Consider the following 19827-nt stretch of genomic DNA (forward strand, 5'->3'; position numbering starts at 1 on the left):
GCACACTAGTACAATGTCAGTGAGATAAAGGATTAACAGATGTCATAAAAAAATTAGGAAATCACCAGATCTTCAGAGTGTTAGTGTCCTAAGATTGATAATCTAAATTTTGCCTCTGTTATAAGTTGGAGTTCAGACATCAAAAATGAAAATGTTGCCGAGCAACGTTGATATTAACTCATGGGAGACCTATAATGAGGATATATCTTCTATGGAAGATAGCTCTGCGTTTACTACTTCTGGTCTATTGGAGCAAATTAATGTTACTAGGGATGCTAGTGACTATCTGTGGTGTATAACCAGGTAAAAATTATACTTAGTTGATATTCTTTTGATGGAAGGCTTTTATACTACTGCTTCTGTTTTAACATTGAGTTGTTTTTATGCACATACTAGCTCTCATTGTTCAAGTGCTCTCAAGGGTGAGCACATGTCCTCCATTTGTTTAGTGTCACCTACCTTATTAACTGATACATACTAATTGATTCCCTCATTACTGTTTCAGTTTATGCATCATATATCTTTTAAAGGATTGGAAAAGTTTTAGGCGGGACAAATATCTTTTTATTGATTGGAAGCATGGTAAAGAAAATTGGAGCCCGCGTGAAAGGGGATGACTTGAGTACTAGAAATAGAAATATGGTTGATTTTACACATTAGTTGTACTTTGTTTAGAATGATAAACATATTTGATATTAGTTGTACACGTTGAGAATTTGTTGATCAATTGAATTCAATTGAGTAATAATATATATGTATTGGTTGAGTTTTGAGAATTAAGTTTTTTCAATATTGTGGTTAATACATTGTCTAATATTTGATGTTAATAAAGGGATATTAGCACATATAAACAAGGCAATAACATCAATTCAAAAATAAACACATGATGTCTATTTATTATATTAACATCGATTATTTAAAAAACAATCGATGTTTATTGTTCAAATTGACATCGGTTATTTAGAAAATAATCGATGTCTATTGTTCAAATTAACATCGGTTCTTTGAATACAACTGATGTCTAATAGGTTATAGATATCGGTTTTTTATTTGTAATCGATGTTATTTTATAAATATTGCTTGTGTGTTATAGTTTTAAATAGGCCTAATCGTCCTAATATTACATTTCTGAACTTGACATTACACAATTATATAACATCAATATGAATTAGACATCAAAATTTTTCCAAAAACGATGTGTAATATTACATAGACATCGGTTTTTAACCGATGTCTATGAGAAAATACATTTAACATCAGTCGCGAAGACATCATACATTTTTTACATGTCTTTTTTCTAGTAGTGTTGTGTGACCTAACAATTGGTATCAGAGCTTTTGTGTTAACACACATAAAGTAAAGATCCAAACAATCATGTCTGAAGAAGCACAAACTCCAACCAATCCCACCAAAACTCAAGAAACTCAAAACACTCAAACCCACAGTCGATATGAGACTATTAGGGTTCCCATACTGAGACCTTCTGAGTATCCCATATGAAAAGTGAAGATGGCTATGTTTCTGGAAGCTACAGATCCAGAGTACCTTGATAGGATTAATGAAGGACCATATAAGCCTATCAAGCTCTCTGTTGCAGTTGTTGATCAACCAGCAAAGTCCATACCAAAGGAGAAAGGTGATTAAACAGCTGAAGACATCTCATCTATTGCCAAGAATGCAAGGGTAAGGCATTTGCTGCATAGTGCCATTGATAATGTTATGTCAAACAGGGTAATTAATTACAAGACTGCAAAGGAGATATGGGATACTTTGGAGACAAGATGCCAGGGAACTGATGCAATCAAAAAGAATATGAGGACTATACTCACTCAAGAGTATGAGCACTTTGACTCAAAAGCTGATGAGTCATTAACTGATCTATATGACAGGTTTGTCAAACTCTTGAATGACCTGTCACTGGTGGACAAGGAATATGATCTTGAAGATTCAAATCTAAAATTCCTTTTAGCTCTTCCTGAAAATTGGGATTTGAAGTCTACTACCATAAGAGACAACTATGACCTTACTGAAACTACTCTTGATGAAATTTTTGGTATGCTCAAGACTCATGAACTTGAGATGGATCAAAGGAGCAAGAGGCATGGAAGAAAGTCAAGGACAGTTGCTCTTAAAGTAGAGGAGGAATCTCCTAAAGTGATTACCTCAAAAAGGGGCAAAGGAAAGGCTCTCATTATAAAGTCTGATTCAGAGTCATCATATTCTGATGATGATGATTCAGAAACTGAAAGTTTACCTGAAATAGATGTTGATGCAGAGATGATGCAACTATGTGCTCTTATGGTGAAGGGTATCACAAAGATAGCCTACAGGAAATTCAGAAAGGGAAGGAAGTTTTCCAGGAAAGGTGGATGTTCTTGTAAGAAAGGGTTCAGAAAGTCTGAAGGCAAAGGAGGAAAGTCTGACAGAGGAGATAACTCAAATGTCAAATGATACAACTGTGGTGAAAGAGGCCACATATCTCCTGACTGCAAGAAAGGAAAAAGTGACAAAGGCAAGGCACTTGTCACAAAGAAGAAAAGCTGGACAGACACTTCAGATTCTGAAAAAGAGGTGAACTATGCCTTGATGGCAAATGCTGATAGCAGTCCTGAAACTGCTGAATTTAAGGTACCTCAAACAACTTATGCTTTTCATACTGATGATATTACTGAGTTGAGATTATATCTTAAAACCATGTTCATTAGTTATAGAGATCAGACTTTAACATGTGAAAGATTAACATCTGAAAATCTTGCTTTTAAAAAGAGAAATGACTATTTAGAAAAGGAGTTAGTTTTTCTTCATCAAACTAAGAACGAAAGAGATGATGCTTTGTATGTTAGAGATGAAGTACTAAAATTGAATGAATCTCTAAAAACTGATTTAGAAAAGGAAAGAGAGATTATCAGAACTTGGACTAACTTTGGCAGAACAACTCAGAATTTACTAAGTAGTGGAAACTGGAAAGAAGGCTTAGGTTATGGAGATGATAAAAGTGAGAAAGGAACTGTGCATATTGAGCCAATTGTTGTTAAACAGACTGCTAAGCCAACGGTGAATCCTGTTAAGTTTGTAGCAAAAACTGTAAAGTCTGATTCTGAAAAGATGAAAGAGTCTAGGACAGAAGTTAAAGAAAAGTCAACTTCTGACAAATTAAAACAGGATAAACCAGCTGAAGTAAACATAGGCTCAATGACAAAGAAGCAGCTTAAGCATAAGCTGAAAGAGATTAGAAATGTGAACAAGGTAAAGGAAGCTAAGAAAAATAGGAATGGAAAGGAAGGTGTGAATAAAAGCAATAATTATATGCCTGTTCCTAATGCTCCTAGAAAGAAATGTTATAACTGTGGAAACTCTAACCATCTTGCTTCTTTTTACAGGATAAATAAAGATATAAACTCTTTACCTCCTAAATATGGAGTTAAGAGTCAGTCTATTAGGTTTAAACCACAAAATCCTTGTTTTCATTATGGTAGTTTATGGCATACCATTTATACTTGTAAGGAATATCATAGCTTGTACTATGATTATTATCAAATAAAATCTTCTTTGAAGAAAGTTAGTATTATTCCTTCTAGTGTAAAGTCTGATGCAAAGTCTGATATAAAGTCTGGTAAACAACATGTTAGCATAAACTCTGAAATTAAATCCGCTGCAAATGCTAACAAACTTAATAAGGCCAAAGGATCCAAGCAAGTCTGGATCCTTAAAAGTAACCAATAGTGGTCTTTGTGATTGCAGGGTAACATGAAAAATATCCTAGTATTGGACAGTGGATGTTCAGGACATATGACTGGAAAAAAGCCTTGCTATCAGACTTTGTGGAGAAAGCTAGCCCAGGAGTTTCTTATGGAGATGGAAACATGGAAAAAACTTTGGGATATGGAATGTCATCATTGAAACAGTAGCTCTTGTCTCTGGACTTAAACACAATCTGCTAAGTGTGAGTCAAAACTGTGACAGAGGTTATCATGTGGATTTCTTTGAAGAACACTGTGAAGTGGTAAGTAATTCTACAGGAAAAGTAGTTCTGAAATATTACAGGCATGGTAACATATATGAAGCCAGATTTTCAACAAGTTCTGATGGTTCTGGAATCTGTCTGTTGAGTACAGCATCAATTGAAGAAAACTGGAATTGGCATAAAAGACTCTCTCATTTAAATTTCAACAACATAAATGAGCTAGTAAAGAAAGATCTTGTGAGAGGACTGCCAAAATCAGTATTTCCTCCTGATTGCCTTTGTGATTCTTGTCAAAAGGCAAAATAAAGAAAATCTTCATTCAAGCGCAAAACTGAATCTTCAATTCTTGAGCCTTATCACCTACTGCATGTTGATCTATTTGGTCCAGTCAATGTCATGTCTATTGCAAAGAAGAAATATGCTATGTTTATAGTGGATGAGTTCACAAGATACACTTGGGTGTATTTCTTGCACAAGAAGAATGCGACTGCATCTACTCTAACTGATCATGTCAAACAGCTGGATAAATTGGTCAAAGATTCTGTCAAAATTATAAGAAGTGATAATGGCACTGAGTTCAAGAATTCAATAATGGAAGAGTTCTGCAAAGAGCATGGAATAAAGAAGGAATTTTCTGCACCTGGAACTCCACAGCAAAATGGAGTTGTAGAAAGAAAGAACAAGACTCTCATTGAAGTTGCATGAACTATGCTTGATGAAGCAAAGCTACCAACCTACTTTTGGGCTGAAGCTGTGCAGACTGCTTGTTTTACACAGAATGCTACACTCATAAACAAGCATGGAAAAACACCATATGAGATGGTGAAGAAAAAGAAGCCAAATCAGAAATACTTTCATGTATTTGGTTGCAAGTGTTTTGTTCTTAAGACTCATACTGAACAGCTGTCAAAATTTGATCTAAAAGTTTATTAAGGAATTTTTGTTGGATATCCACTTTCAACAAAACCCTTCAGAGTCTACAATTTAAGAACAAGGGTTATCATGGAATCTATCAATGTATCTTTTGATGATAAGAAGATTACTGGACTTGAAGATTTCAATGATCATGATCAGCTGAGATTTGAAAATGAAGATTTAAATTATAATTCTGTAAATTCTGATGACTTAAATCCTGGTCCTGTAAGTTCTGACGGGTTAAGTTCTGATGTCATTGAAACTGTGGTAACTACTCCAAGGAAAAATGCACTGTCCAGGGGGAGCAAGCTGAAGATCCTACCACAACTCAAGACTCTCAAGAAGCATCAGAACCTGTCACTGGCTCTTCAAGTTCTGATTTATCAAGTTCTGATGAGTCAAATTCTGATAATTCTGGAAACTCTGATTCTTCAAATCCTAAAGAATCCAAATCAAATTCTGAAGTCTCAGAGAGCATAACTACAGGGGGAGCATCAGAAAATGCTGATGGAGACAGTATGGATCATGGGGGAGGATCCAGTTCTAGAAATCAACTTCCATCTGCAAGGAAGTGGACCAAATCACATACAACTGACTTAATAATTAGAGATCCTGAAGCAGGTGTCAAAACTAGAACAGCTCTCAAACTGAACTAAAGAAAGTGGAAGAAGCTCTTCAAGATGCTGAATGGGTGTAAGCAATGCAGGAAGAGTTAAATGAATTTGAAAGAAATAAAGTCTGGACCCTAGTGCCAAGACCAAAGAACAGATCAATTGTTGGAAACAAAACTGACAGTGATGGCATAATTACAAGAAACAAAGTAAGGCTGGTTGTTAAAGGTTACTCTCAACAGGAGGGTATTGATTATGATGAAATATTTACACCAGTTGCTAGATTGGAAGCCATAAGAATCTTTTTGGCTTATGTTGCTCACAAAAAGTTTAAAGTCTTTCAAATGGATATGAAAAGTGCTTTTCTTAATGGAGAATTGGAAGAAGAGGTATATGTGGAACAACCTCCGGGATTTGTAGATCCAAAATTTCCTAATCATATCTACAGACTTGATAAAGCACTTTATGGCCTTAAGCAAGCTCCAAGAGCATGGTATGAGACTTTAGCTCAATTCCTTCTGGAAAGTGGATTTTACAGAGGTACAATTGATAAAACACTGTTCTATCTCAACCATGGAAAGGACTTACTTTTGGTACAGATCTATGTTGATGATATCATATTTGGTTCTACAAATGTCAAACTCTTTGAAAGGTTTGCACAGCTAATGCAGTCAAGATATCAAATGAGTATGATGGGAGAACTTAGCTATTTTCTGGGACTTCAAGTCAAGCAAAATGAAGAAGGTACTTTTATCAATCAGTCCAAGTATACCAGAAATTTACTGAAGAAATTTGGAATACAAGATTGTTCAACTGCATCCACTTCCGTGGCCACTACAACCAAGTTAGATAAAGATACTGGTTCATCAGTAGATATTACTAACTACCGAGGTATGATTGGCTCTTTACTCTATTTAACTGCAAGTAGACCTGATATCATGTATGCTACCTGTATCTAATAGCTGTGGAAAGAATTTTCAAGTACCTCAAGGGTACAGCTGATATAGGATTGTAGTATCCTAGAGAATCAGATTTTAAGCTAATAGGTTACTCAGATGCAGATTTTGCAGGATGCAATATAGACAAGAAAAACACTAGTGAAAGCTGCCAATTTCTTGGAGGCAGATTGGTTTCTTGGTTTAGCAAGAAATAGAAATCAATTTCCATATCAACTGCAGAAGCAGAATATATTGCTGCAGGAAGTTGTTGTCCACAAATTCTATGGATGAAGAATCAGTTACTGGACTATGGGTTAGAATTTTCTAAAATACCTATTTACTGTGATAATCAAAGTGCTATTGCTATGACAGGTAATCCAATTCAACACTCAATGACAAAGCATATCAGCATTAGGTACCATTTCATAAGGGAACATGTGATGGAAGGTATTGTGGAATTGCATTTTGTTCCAATAGATCAATAACTAACAGATATCTTCACAAAACCACTATGTGAAGCTACTTTTACAAGACTGGTAAATGAACTTGGAATGGTTTCAGGTTCTTTCTCTAAATCTGCTTAATTTTTGTTCACATGCATCAGACTTTATGATTAGTGTTTACAGATTGTCTTATCTTCATGTAATCTGTGCTTAAATTGTAATACATTAAATACTGATTATTATCTGATGTGGATCTATATACTCTGATAGTGTTTTGACTGTTATGTGACTATTCAATCCAATGAGGATAACTGTGCTAGATGCTGACCTAGTAGTCTTTAACATACTAGAAATCCCATGTTTAAATTAGTTGTTTATGTGGAAATTCATTACTACAAGCAAATTCTGATGTTGAGCTTAGTCAAATTTACTTTGTGTATCTTATTACTAAGTCACAAACTAGATTCTTGCTTCATATCTGTCAAATTCTGATGTCAGTAAATCTTAAGGATGAACCACATGCTTGATAAGCCTCAATCATCTAAAGAAAAGAAAAGAAAATTGAAGTCAGGTACTCCTTTGAGATCTAGAGTAAATATGTGGAAGGGAAGACCCAAGTGCATTGCTGGTATTAAGTTATATGCATTAGAAAAACAAATAATTTTTTCTTGGTGACTTATCACATTCTCTGATTACTGGAGAAATACTCTGATAATAGCATAAATTCTGATAGCAGTTGTGACTCACTTACTCTGAGAAGCCAATGTAAAAAGGAATTTCAAAAGATGCATAAAATGAGCACAAATAGTTGAGAAGGACTCTTTCATAAATTTATTCTATAGTAGACTTCATTATTAATGACAAATTTTAAGCACTTTTCTTAGTTATGCCTTATTTCTAAGATGTACTGAAGTTTATCAGACTTTAATCTTTAATAGATATTTTGCTAAATGCACACACTCTCACTCCATATGAATAATGAAAATTACAGTGGTGATTAAGTTGTTTTAGATAAACAGTTAAGTGTTATTTGCATACATTCTGAGGACAAGTTCTGATGGAAGTTCTGATGATTAAACTCTGAAGAAACAAATCAGTATTTGTATGAAGAATACCAGAAACAAACATTCACTTTTTGAGTACAGAAGCCATGTTCTGATGACTGTTAAAATCTGATAATAGTCAAGTTCTGATATTAAATCCTGATGGAAACTCTGATGCTTACGTGGCATTATTTATTTACTTGACTTATTTGTGGTAAATACTGTAACGGTCATAATTTTATCAGAATATAATTAGGTGAGATAAAAACAGTCATAATCATTTAGCTAGTCGGAAGCGTGTTCTCCTTGAATCACTACATGTGCACATTTATTACTGCTTAATACCCGTGCCCACTAATAATGTTTTGACTAATGATATGCTTCCAGGTGTCTAAAGTCTATTATGATTCAATCATAACAGTTGTCAAAAAGAGAGTATATATATGGGAGTTAAAAGATTTTATCATCTTTTACTTACTTTTCTTTCTCTAATCTCTCTTATTCTCTCTCTCACTAATATTCTCTGAAGCTATTTTCTTACAGGCCTTTTATCAAACACCTTGTGTACACTTTATTTTCTCACTTATTTTTCACAGAAATGGCACCCAAAGACATCATTTTCAATGGAGCTAAGTTTGTTCCTAACAACTACTTGGCTATTCTGAGCAAGGATGAAGCACCATCAGAACTTCACTTCATCCAAGACTTTTTGTCTCGAAGTGAAATTGGGTATGCTTTGACCCAACCTGAAGCTATCTTAGAGACTCAAGTGCTGGAGTTCTGGAGGTCAGGAGTTCATGATGATGGTGGCGCTAATGGGTTCCAAAGCATCATATTTACAATAGGGGAGGATGCACATGTGGTGACTTTGGCCACAGTTCGACAAACACTCCAATTGCCAGAAAATTTCACTTATTCAATAGTTGAAGAGCCAGCTCTTCAACAGCTAATGGCCAATCTGGGATATGAGAAAAGTTTGTCAAAGCTTGGGCAGTTGAAGAGACCCTACATCAGGAGGGAGTGGAGCTTTTTCTTTGACTGCATCACAAGAACCTTTGCAAATAAGTGTTCAAACTTTGATGCAATTCATATCCTAAGTCAGCAAATTGGGTATGCTCTAATTACTCAATCTCATTTTGATTATGCTAATGCTGTACTAGGATTCATAGGTGATAGGATGACAGAAGATAGGAATACAGTCTATTTTGCTAGATTTTGTCAACTTATTTACAGTTTCTGTTGCTCTTATGCACCCCAATTAGCAAGTGAGTTGATTTCACCATTTAAACTTGATAAAAGAGCTTTTATTGATTTATTATCAACTGATAATGAGAAAACTGTTCTGAGACCCCTCCAAATTCTACAATCAGTCAAACAGTTTTTGGTAAACTTTGACCCAAACAACTATACCTCCATATATCCTGATGTTCAACCATCCCAACCTCCATCAGCACCCACACAACCAACCACTTCTCAACCTCAACCAACTCAACCTACCATCAGAACATACTCCAACCAGCTCAATCCTCACAACAACAACCATCAGCACCTATCATTAGACCTTCATCTTCCAGGCCTAAGAGGGCAAAGTCTATTTCTTAGCCTCCACCAAAGAGAAGGAAGATGATTCTAAGGGATGAGTCAGATGATGAAGAAGCACAGGTTCATGCATCAGAACCTGTGACTGTAGAAACTGAAAATGTGGTTTTTCAGAAAGAAGCTGAAGGGTTAACCCATCAAAATTTAGATGAAGCTGAGGGTTCAGGTACTTTGAAGAGGAAAAAAAATGTAAGTTCTGATGATAAAGCAACTCCTTCACTATCAAGGAGATTAAAGAAAATGAGAGCAAGAAGGCACATTGATAAGCCTTCATCAGAGAATACTGAAGAAGCTGAGGAAGGGGATCAGGAATCTCTAATCTCACAGCCAATTGTACTTGAAGCTTTGCCATCTCCAACTTCAGCCCAAGACACTGCTCAAGATACTGTGCTCACACCTCCTGTCTCTCCTATTCATGACAAAGATATAGATAATGTTGAAGAACAAGCTGCAAGTTCTGAAATAGATATTCACAATCTGAATATACCAATTATTCTTTATCTAAAAGCTCCAACACCAGCAGCTCAGCCATCTACAGTCAATTCTCCAATTTTACAGGATGAGATTCCATCAACACCTATTCTTGAGATAAATTCTGATTATCAGAATTTAGATGAAGTTGTTCCAGAATCTCCAGTTGCCTCACATACTCTTGTACTATCAGAAGATAACGAGTCTTCTTCAAATTCTGAAGACAGTGTTTCCGTTGAGACTCCATCTCCCATTCTTGGAAAGGAGGCACTTATTGAGAAGTTTGTTGAGCAAGCCGCTCATATTCCTTGGGAAGATACTCACAGAGGTGTGGAGTGGACCAAGAAGTGGAATGAAACTGATTTCATTCCAAGCTCCAAAGTACTGATAGACCATATTAGAATAGCTGATGAGTTGCTCACAAATTCTGATTTTAAGACACAACTCAAAGTCACAGCTCTATCTACCAAAAATCTTCAAGGTCTCCACTCTGCTACTCATGAAAAGGTTGACAAACTTCTTGAAAAGGCTGAAAAGCTGGATATGGAGACCAAGCTTGATAAAAAGAGGTTTATCAGACCTATTTCTGAGAAAGTTGAAGCCATTGAGAAGATTCAAGAACAGCAACAGGCCCAAATCACTGAGGTCCTGCAGAATCAAGCTTCTCAAAAGGCTCAATTGGATGAAATCCAATCTTCAGTTGAACTTCTTCTCTCTCTCTCCTACTACCTGATGATGCCCAAAAGGGGAAGAAGTTAAGTAAGTCCAAATGCTCAATCACTCAGATACTGAAGAAGAAGGATGACAAAGGTGATGACCAGGGAAACTCTGATAAGAGTAGAGGTCAAGGTCAAGGGCAGAGCAACAAGGTTTCTTCTAGGAAACTAATCTCTGATGCAAGCAAATATTCTACTCAAAAAAAGACAAGTTCTGAAGCTGCTCAAACTCAAAATCTGATAGCAAGTGCTCAAAATCTGATATCAAGTTCTGATAAGCAAAGTCTGATGACAAAGCCTGATGTTCTGATACAAGGTGGAAGTCAAGACTCTCAGAAGTTTTTATAAACTCTGAAACTAAAAGGGAAGCAGACTACAGTCTACTACAAGGATCCCAAGATTCAGACACTTGATGAAGAGATTGCTAGAAGATTATTTCTGAAGCATAATCCTGGAATGGATTTAGAAAATCTCAAGGAGGAAGAAGCTAGATTTAAAGCTGAAAAGACAAATCTAAAGCCAAAAGCTTCTGTTGCAAAGAAACCTCCAAGGCCTAAGGAAAAAGGCATTGTGATCAAGGAGAAATCAAATACTGAGGCACCAAAGCCCAAGACTAGATCATAGATTAAGATTGATCCCAAAGACAAAGGGAAGGGAAAAGTTGATGAACCAACCAAGCCACTGGAGATGAAAATTCCTCAAATCCCGATGAAACCAGTGTGCAAAATGGTTCAAGTTACTGATGATACTCTTGCTGAAGATGAAGATGTTCAAACTCTGAAAAGAAGGAAGATTTCTGAAGAATCAAAGACAACCTCTGACAGTGCTCAAGTTATTCAGAGTGAAAAACTGTAAGCTACAACAGAAACAACAAGTTCTAATAGAGTTATCAAGACATCAACCTCTGACATAGCTCAAGTTGATCTAGACAAGATGAAAGTAGATGACAAAAAAAACTTCTATAGAAAAATGTCAAACCATCAGATCCAAAGAAAAGCCAATTGTTGTCTGATTTCATGACTATTGGGTTAAATGCTAGAGAACCAAGAGACGGGGCTGGACTAGGTTCTGATGAAGCTAAGATCAAGACAAGAGTTGAAGTTGCTACTAGAGATCCATTTTTGCTAACTGACAAAACTCTTGAAGATGTTACACAGAAACACCTTGATAAGGTTAACTCTGTTCAAGTGGTACTGGATGCTCATGACAAGCACAATGTTAAGGAAAAAAATCTGATTCTATTTCTTGAAGATGGAAGGACATATCAGATGTTAGAATCAGATATGCTAAATAAATCTCTGAAAGAACTTTAATTCTTTCATTATCTTCTAGAGATAAAGTCTGATATTATCAGGAGATGGTCAACTTTCATGAAGACCATAAGAGATAAAGCTAGAATTTCTAGTTCAAGGGTTACAGAATTCATTCCTAATATTGTTGAAGATGATGGAAGTGAAATTCCAATGAAGAAAGATTCTGCTAAACTTGAAGTGATACTGAAAGAGAAATGTCTATGCTACAATGAAGATTTTTCTCATCCAAGGGTAATAACACTGGATGATGGTTTAGAAAGAAACCATATCTCTGCTCTAAGGACTGCAATCTACCAGATTGGAAGTCAGGATGAAGAGATGAAGCAAGTTAAGACTACACTATCTCAAGTCCTGAGGAATAAAGAAGAAAAGCTGATATCAAACTTTGTCAAGAATCACTTTGGATTCAGGTTGACTCAGTGAGATTGGTAAAAGCTACAAGGACTGTAAGTTATAGTTAGTTATCTAGTTAAATTCTTATTTGCATTTGTACTTAAATGTTTTTGACATTATCAAATCAATTAACTTGTATATTTTTGCATAATTTACAAGTTGGGGGGGATTGTTAGATATATTTGAGATGTCATGTCTAATATGATTTGTGTTTAGTTTTCAGAAATTAACAACAGGACAAATCAGGACTTACTGAAATCAGGACTTACTGGAAGTCAGAACTTAAGGTCATATCAGAACTTAAGTGCGGGAAGACTTTTGTTAAAGAATGAAGCTGATTTACAGGAGAAGATCGAGACTAAAATAAAAGAAGATATGCATGGAAAGAGTTAGAAGACTGAAAGACTTGCAGAAAATATCTGATTGATATATTTTATGAGACAAAATTGTATTCCATATCAATTAAAATATATCTTGTAATTGTGTACTATAAAAACACAGACTTAGGGTTTACACTAGATGTGTTATCATTATCGAGAAGATTATACATTGTAACTTAACAGCTCTTAGTGATATTTGTTCATCACTGAGAGAGAACAACAGTTTATATTGTAACAGGGTTTATTGAATATACTTGATCTTTGTTACATACTTGTGTTAAATTGATTTGATTGTATAAACACTGTATTCAACCCCCTTCTACAGTGTTGTGTGACCTAACAATTCCTAAAGGTCCCTAGTCAAGTATTATTGTTAAGGGATGATAATAAATACATTGATGTGTTTGTTGGCTGATGATAACATCTCATTGATCATAGGTATGGTGATACTAAAGTCAAAACACAGGCACATGTATTAAATACATGGTGTTGGATTGACCCGTTGTGAGATACTACATGTTTATAGTGTCATAAGTTAATCTCACAGTGATAATGATGTATTAGTCCTTTGACCTAAAATCATTATATTTCTATACGAGAATTAATATACTTTGATACTATTAAAAGTTATCCTTACCGGGTAATAATAAAAGTAGGCATTGGGTACATTATGAATCGTATGAGAAATATGAATGATCTAGATGGGATTTAGCCCTCATTTATTAAAGGAGTGATATTATTGGCCTCTTGATTGAGTAAGACTATAAAATGCATGGTCGTGCTCAAATACTGATTTGTTTAATAGTTTACTCATTGATCAAGAAAATAAGGATTGAACGTTAACAGATGATGACGCAATGCATGCCTCGAGTTTGATCTATAATATAAGGCTAAAGGGATTATATTACATTGTACATTATTCACGAAAGGTTTAATTGATCACCGATTTAATTATTATTACTTGGGTAACAATGTTGTATTACTATATGTCACTCATTGTTTATGATTTTAAATTAGATTTAAAATTATTGCCAACGTAATAATAACCTAAAGGGTCGCACAAAGAATTATTGGAGGATTATTTAATTTAAATTCAGATTTAAATTAAATGTAAGTAATTCGAATTATTTGTTATTAATTAAGTGTGACTTAATTAATTAAATAAATAGAAAATTCGAATTTAATATTAAATCCAAAATTAAATTATTGGATGATTAAGTGAGACCTAATAATACAATAATTAGAATTTTGAATTTAATAATAATAATAACTCTAAAATCCAGTTTAGGGTTGGAGGCCCATTAGCTCTTGCCTATATAATATCTTTTTCTAATAGAATTAGTGTTACACGTTTTATTTGATAAAACATAAACCCTAGCAACTTGAAGAGAGATAGAGGGAGCAAGAAGGCGGCCTCAAGAACGTGCTAGTACACACCCATCCTCCGGGCGATCATTCGTGTCGATACCTCCAAGGCGTAGATCGTTACAGCGACGGCCTACGTGGTGATCATTCAAGACCTCCATCTTTCCATTAACGTAAAGCTTCTTAAGGTAAACATACTGAACTACGAATTTAATATTATTTTTCGCATGGATCCTGCGGAGGGTTTCGATTTTTAATATTTAAATTTACGTTTTTCGTTGCGTTTATGTGCTAAAAACCCTTCAAACACAACACTGAAGTTTATAGTTGCACCGCCGATAAAAATGTGTTGACTTTTAATGAAAATCATTAAGTTGTGTCACATAAGTTTAAAATTTTGTATTCATTAATTTTCAATTAAGTCACTGACTCGAAAATAAATCAAATATTGAAAATTTCAAGCAAATTATTTTTTTTTTCAAAAAAGAATTAAATACTCAAAATATAGCAAAAAAAATTGTTTGAAAATTGATTATGATTTCTTGGTCATATAATTTAAACTATAATTGTTCAATTTTTTTTTAAATTATTGGTCTCAATTATTATTATCGGAAAGGTGAATTGAATAAGATGATATTATTGCTATTAGAAAATTGAATTGAAAAACATGATATTTTTCAAAGATTTTTCAATTTTATCGATTTATTAGCATACTATCTTCAATTGAAGAAACTAATTATATTATGTTTACGTTCTTCTACATTACCGACCAACCGATCTCATATAAAATTGTATCAATTTATACTATAATAAATAATGATTGAAAAACATTATATATTAAAATAATTATCCACTTTAATTATTAGCAAATGAAATAAATGGGTATCTCAATTCTAAATTTATTTAAAAATATAATAACCGGAAAGACAAATGGTTGTTCACTTGAATCGATTTATAAGTACATGGATTGAAATCGTATGTGCATATTTAAATTTAAGTAAAGTGCAACATTCGAAAAAATTAAAAAAAATTAAGCATATGAATAAAATGACTATAAAAATTTTAATTTAATTAAAGTGTAGGATAACCATTCAGAGAAAATTTAACAAAATTGAAAAATGTGATATTTTTCTAAGCATATAAACTAAATGAGTATGTTCAATTTTAAATTTATAATATTTAAAAAATAAAATTAGTTGATACTCCATTAATTTCTTGAACCACCCACTTCATTATTTATTCTTTATTTATTTATTTATTCGTTCGTACTATGTAAGAATGTGTCCGCACTCTATCTACGATTCTCTGAAGTTGTACAATATACATACTGACACATCACCCTCTTCTCATTTCACATTCTTGCCAAAATTTGAATTTTTATATGTTACTTTATTTTTTGACGATTTTTTGGAGAAAAAAAATTGAACATCTACAAACAATCTAAATTTCAAATCATTCTGGCGACAACCAATTCAGCGAGGAAATCACTGGACACAAGATATTTGCAAGTGTATATATATGTGTTGTGAACTGTCGGTCCCGTTCATTAATATCGATTCGTCATGTTGACAAGTATGGGGCAAACGATTCCTGAATCTTGCCCGTATATACAATGTCTTTGGATCGAGAAACTATACCATATTTTGCTATCTTCGATTTTGATGTGCTTAGGATTGATGGTTCATATTTCAATTTTCAAAACAGTTATCTTTTTCCCATGGCCAGTTACTTCCGGGTATTTGAGATATGTTAATTATATTTGACATTAGATAAGTCCTATGTGAATAATACCATAGGTTCAGGTTTGTCTCGAATTATTATTTTTTAATTTATGTCATCAAATCTTATTATATTTATTTGAAATTTGAAATTTTTACACTTTTTATATATTATGCACATACACACACAAATCGGGGGTCTTTCGAAAAACAGCTTCGTCATTCTTATGAATGAGGGGAAGTCTGTGTATATATTACCCTACTCAAACCCTGCGAATGCGGGATATACTGGATATGTTTAGTTTGATTTAGATAAAGTATGTAATCTAATTGAAAACTGAGATAACTTGAAAGTAAGTAAAATCATTTTCTGTTAGGTATCATAACGGACCTGAATGACACATTTGTAAGTTTTCAAATATTTTATGATTTGACTAAAGTTTTTTTTAAATTGAAAGTTTTTTTTAACTATAACTCACCGGCTACAATGATGAAATAGACATTTTACCCGAAAGAAATAGTGTTACACATGTGTTTTTTTTGTTACTGTAGTTCTATCATTATTACTAGTTTAAAATTTGTACGATGCACATATCTTTTTTTGATATTATATAACTTTTTAAAAAGTCTAATTTGAATTAAAATCTTAAATTTGCCCCATTTAAATTTTTTAAATGATATACTTTCATGATTTTTGGCTTTTACGAACGTTATTTTGCTATATTTAATATTTATAGGTTTTATCGTAAAAATTACGTTTATTTTATTGTAATTTTTATGTTATAATCTTTCAAGATTACTAATTTTTTTTACATAAGATGAGAGTATTTTTCAAGTAATGATGATTCTTATATTTTATTTCTAATTAATTTTTATAAAAAATTATTAAAATTGCACTACAAGGGTAAAATAGTAATAAAATAATAAAAGAAATTTTTTGCTTAGAGAAAAATGAAGCAATATTCAGTGAAATACTTTTTTTTATGAAATTTCATTTAAATATATATTTGAATTTCAACTTAAAGTAAATAATTAACAGATTTTATGATTTTTATTTATCAATTTAGAAACATTCACAAATATAAATTTTTGTTATCCCACAAATTTAATATCATAATTTTCGTAATATATAACATGTAATTTAAAATTTATCATATCAGCTAATACATAATTAATTTCGATAAATGATATATAATTTTTTTTGCCAAAATAAATAATAACTAGCGTAAAAGCCCGTGCGAGATACGGGCCTCCATATATATTGAAATATTATCCCGAACGAGTTTGTATTTGTACAAAAATAAATTTTTAAATGCGATAAATGATTATTTTAATTTTTCACTGGATTATCTTATTTCTTTTTCTTTTCATATATACTATTAGAGCGGTATTAGATAATGATAGGGATAAATAAATTATGATTGTATAATTAAATACTGCATTAATTGTACAAACTGTGGGCTGCTAGGCCCAATAAAAAGATATATGATATTCAGACCAGAAAGGTTAAGCCTGATGGACCAGATCAGGCCTGGTGGAATAAAAAAGGCCCAAAAGCCCTGATTATTAATTAATTTCGTAATTAATTAATAAGGGAGAAATCAGATGTTGAAAAGAGTCCTGATAAGGATATAAATCCTTAGAGATTAGCCTCAAGGGGACCTAAAAGGATAAGGAATCAGCTTCCTACTTCCTAGGACTCCTAAGTCTATCCTAATTCAGAGGCTTGTCCACCAAGTCTCCTATACCAAGTCCAATTCAAGGACCACCAACATCTATATAAAGGGTCTCACCCCCACCAATCAGAACTACGTTTTTTGACTTGATCCTTGGCAATCAGCAAGGTACGTAGGCATCTTGTTAAGGCAGATTGAGTCACGAAACACAAGAGCAGTCAAATCGAGCCTTGGAGCTCACGTTCCTTAGTATTAAATACAACAATTATATATAGTAGTTTTAATCCATAACATTTGGCGCCGTCTGTGGGAAAAACGGAACAACAACCATGGCGAGAACACGGAGAACAACCAGCACTCTGGAGGAGGGAACACCATCAGGGACAACCCAGGTGATTTCATCAACCGTGGAGGTTCCTCCCCATTCAACTTATGCATCTACTCAGGGGGAAGCCCAGACAGGGGCAACTCAACCTCAGCCACAAGGGACAACTCCCCCGACTATTCAAGGTACGAATCCTCAAGTTCAACAAGTACATATACCTGTGAATTCTCGACCCGTCGGGTATGAATATTCAACTGTTGTTACTACTAACCCCCCTTATGGGATGCCCCTTCACCCTGAGGTTGGAGGAAGCGGATATGCTGGGCGAAGTGAAGCACGAGGGCGGTCGCCCCCCTATATACGAGGTTTGGATCCTATCCCTGAGGATCGGGAATTTTCTGGTCCATACACTGAGAGAGACTCCGAATCTTCGGATGATGAAGTGGCCCCGAGAAGGAGGCGTCCTGGAAAAGAGCCAATGGCCGATGGAAGGCAACGCCCCCAAAGCACCCCAGGGGCGAATCCCCAAGAAGTGCAGGAAAAGATCAGGGCTCATGAGGCTGAAATCCAAAGGCTGAGGCGTGACTTGGAGGCTCACCAAGCCACCAGAACCCACATACCACCTAGGGGGAGAAATCCTCCTCCTATCATAGACCTGGATGGTCCGGTAAGAAGAAGGGCTGCTGTCCCAAGAACTGATCCAAGCAATCTCCTTCCCCTTGGAGATCCTGATGATCCAACTCCACCCTTCACAGAAGAGATAATGAATGCCCATATCTCAAGGAAATTCAAGATGCCCACTATCAAAGCCTATGATGGCACGGGAGACCCCGCTAATCATGTTAGGACATTCTCTAATGCACTGCTGCTGCAACCCGTGAATGATGCTATAAAATGTCGGGCCTTTCCTCAAACCCTGTCGGGTATGGCTCAAAGATGGTACAGTCGCCTACCCCCAAATTCTATTGGATCATTCAGAGAATTAAGTCAGGCTTTTATTAAGCAATTCATCAGTGGAAGAGTCCATGAGAAAAGTTCAGCATCTCTTATGAGTCTTGTACAGGGAGCTAAGGAATCCTTAAGAGATTACCTGAATCGTTTTACAAAGGAGGCTTTAAAAGTCCCAGACCTTGATGATAAGGTAGCCATGATAGCACTGCAACAAGGAACTAGGGATGAGTTTTTTAAGATGTCTTTGGCCAAACGACCCCCTGAGAGCATGTTGCAGCTCCAAGAGAGGGCAGGGAAGTATATCAAGGTTGAAGAAAGTATGAGGAAGACCGTAGTAAGTAATGAGCCCACTGGAGGCAAGAAACGAAAAACTGATTTGGAGTATATCGCTAAGGACAAATATCCTAGAACCGAACAAAACCCTGATTCAACCCCCAAGAAGGGAGGACCTGGGCAAAAGTTCACTGAATACGCTAAGCTGAATGCTCCCAGAAGTCAGATTTTGATGGAGATTGAGAAAGACAGAGATATTCGCTGGCCTAAGCCCTTGAAGGCTGATCCCGCCAAGCTAGATAAGGGCAAGTATTGCAGGTTTCACAAAGATGTTGGCCATGACACCGATGAGTGTAGGCAGTTGAAAGATGAAATTGAGTTTTTGATTCGAAAAGGAAGATTGAACAAGTATACTGGAGATGGGGGAGACAGAAATAATAATGGAAGGAAGAACTTTGAAGATCGTAGGAGGGACCAAGATGATCAGGGGCGGAATCCCCAACCTAGAGGACCAGTTATAAACACCATTTATGGAGGGCCGAGACCTCGAGGGCCTGTGATAAACACGATCTTTGGAGGTCCAACTGCTGCGGGATTGTCCAAAAATTCCAGAAAGGCATATACTAGAGAGGTTATGCATATTGTTGGAGAAGCCCCGAAGAGGGCCAGGACAGAAGTAACATTGGCTTTTGATGATTCCGACCTAGAGGGTGTGAAGTTTCCCCATGACGAC

Source organism: Apium graveolens, chromosome 6 (genome assembly GCF_009905375.1).
Source record: "Apium graveolens cultivar Ventura chromosome 6, ASM990537v1, whole genome shotgun sequence".
NCBI lineage: Eukaryota > Viridiplantae > Streptophyta > Magnoliopsida > Apiales > Apiaceae > Apium > Apium graveolens.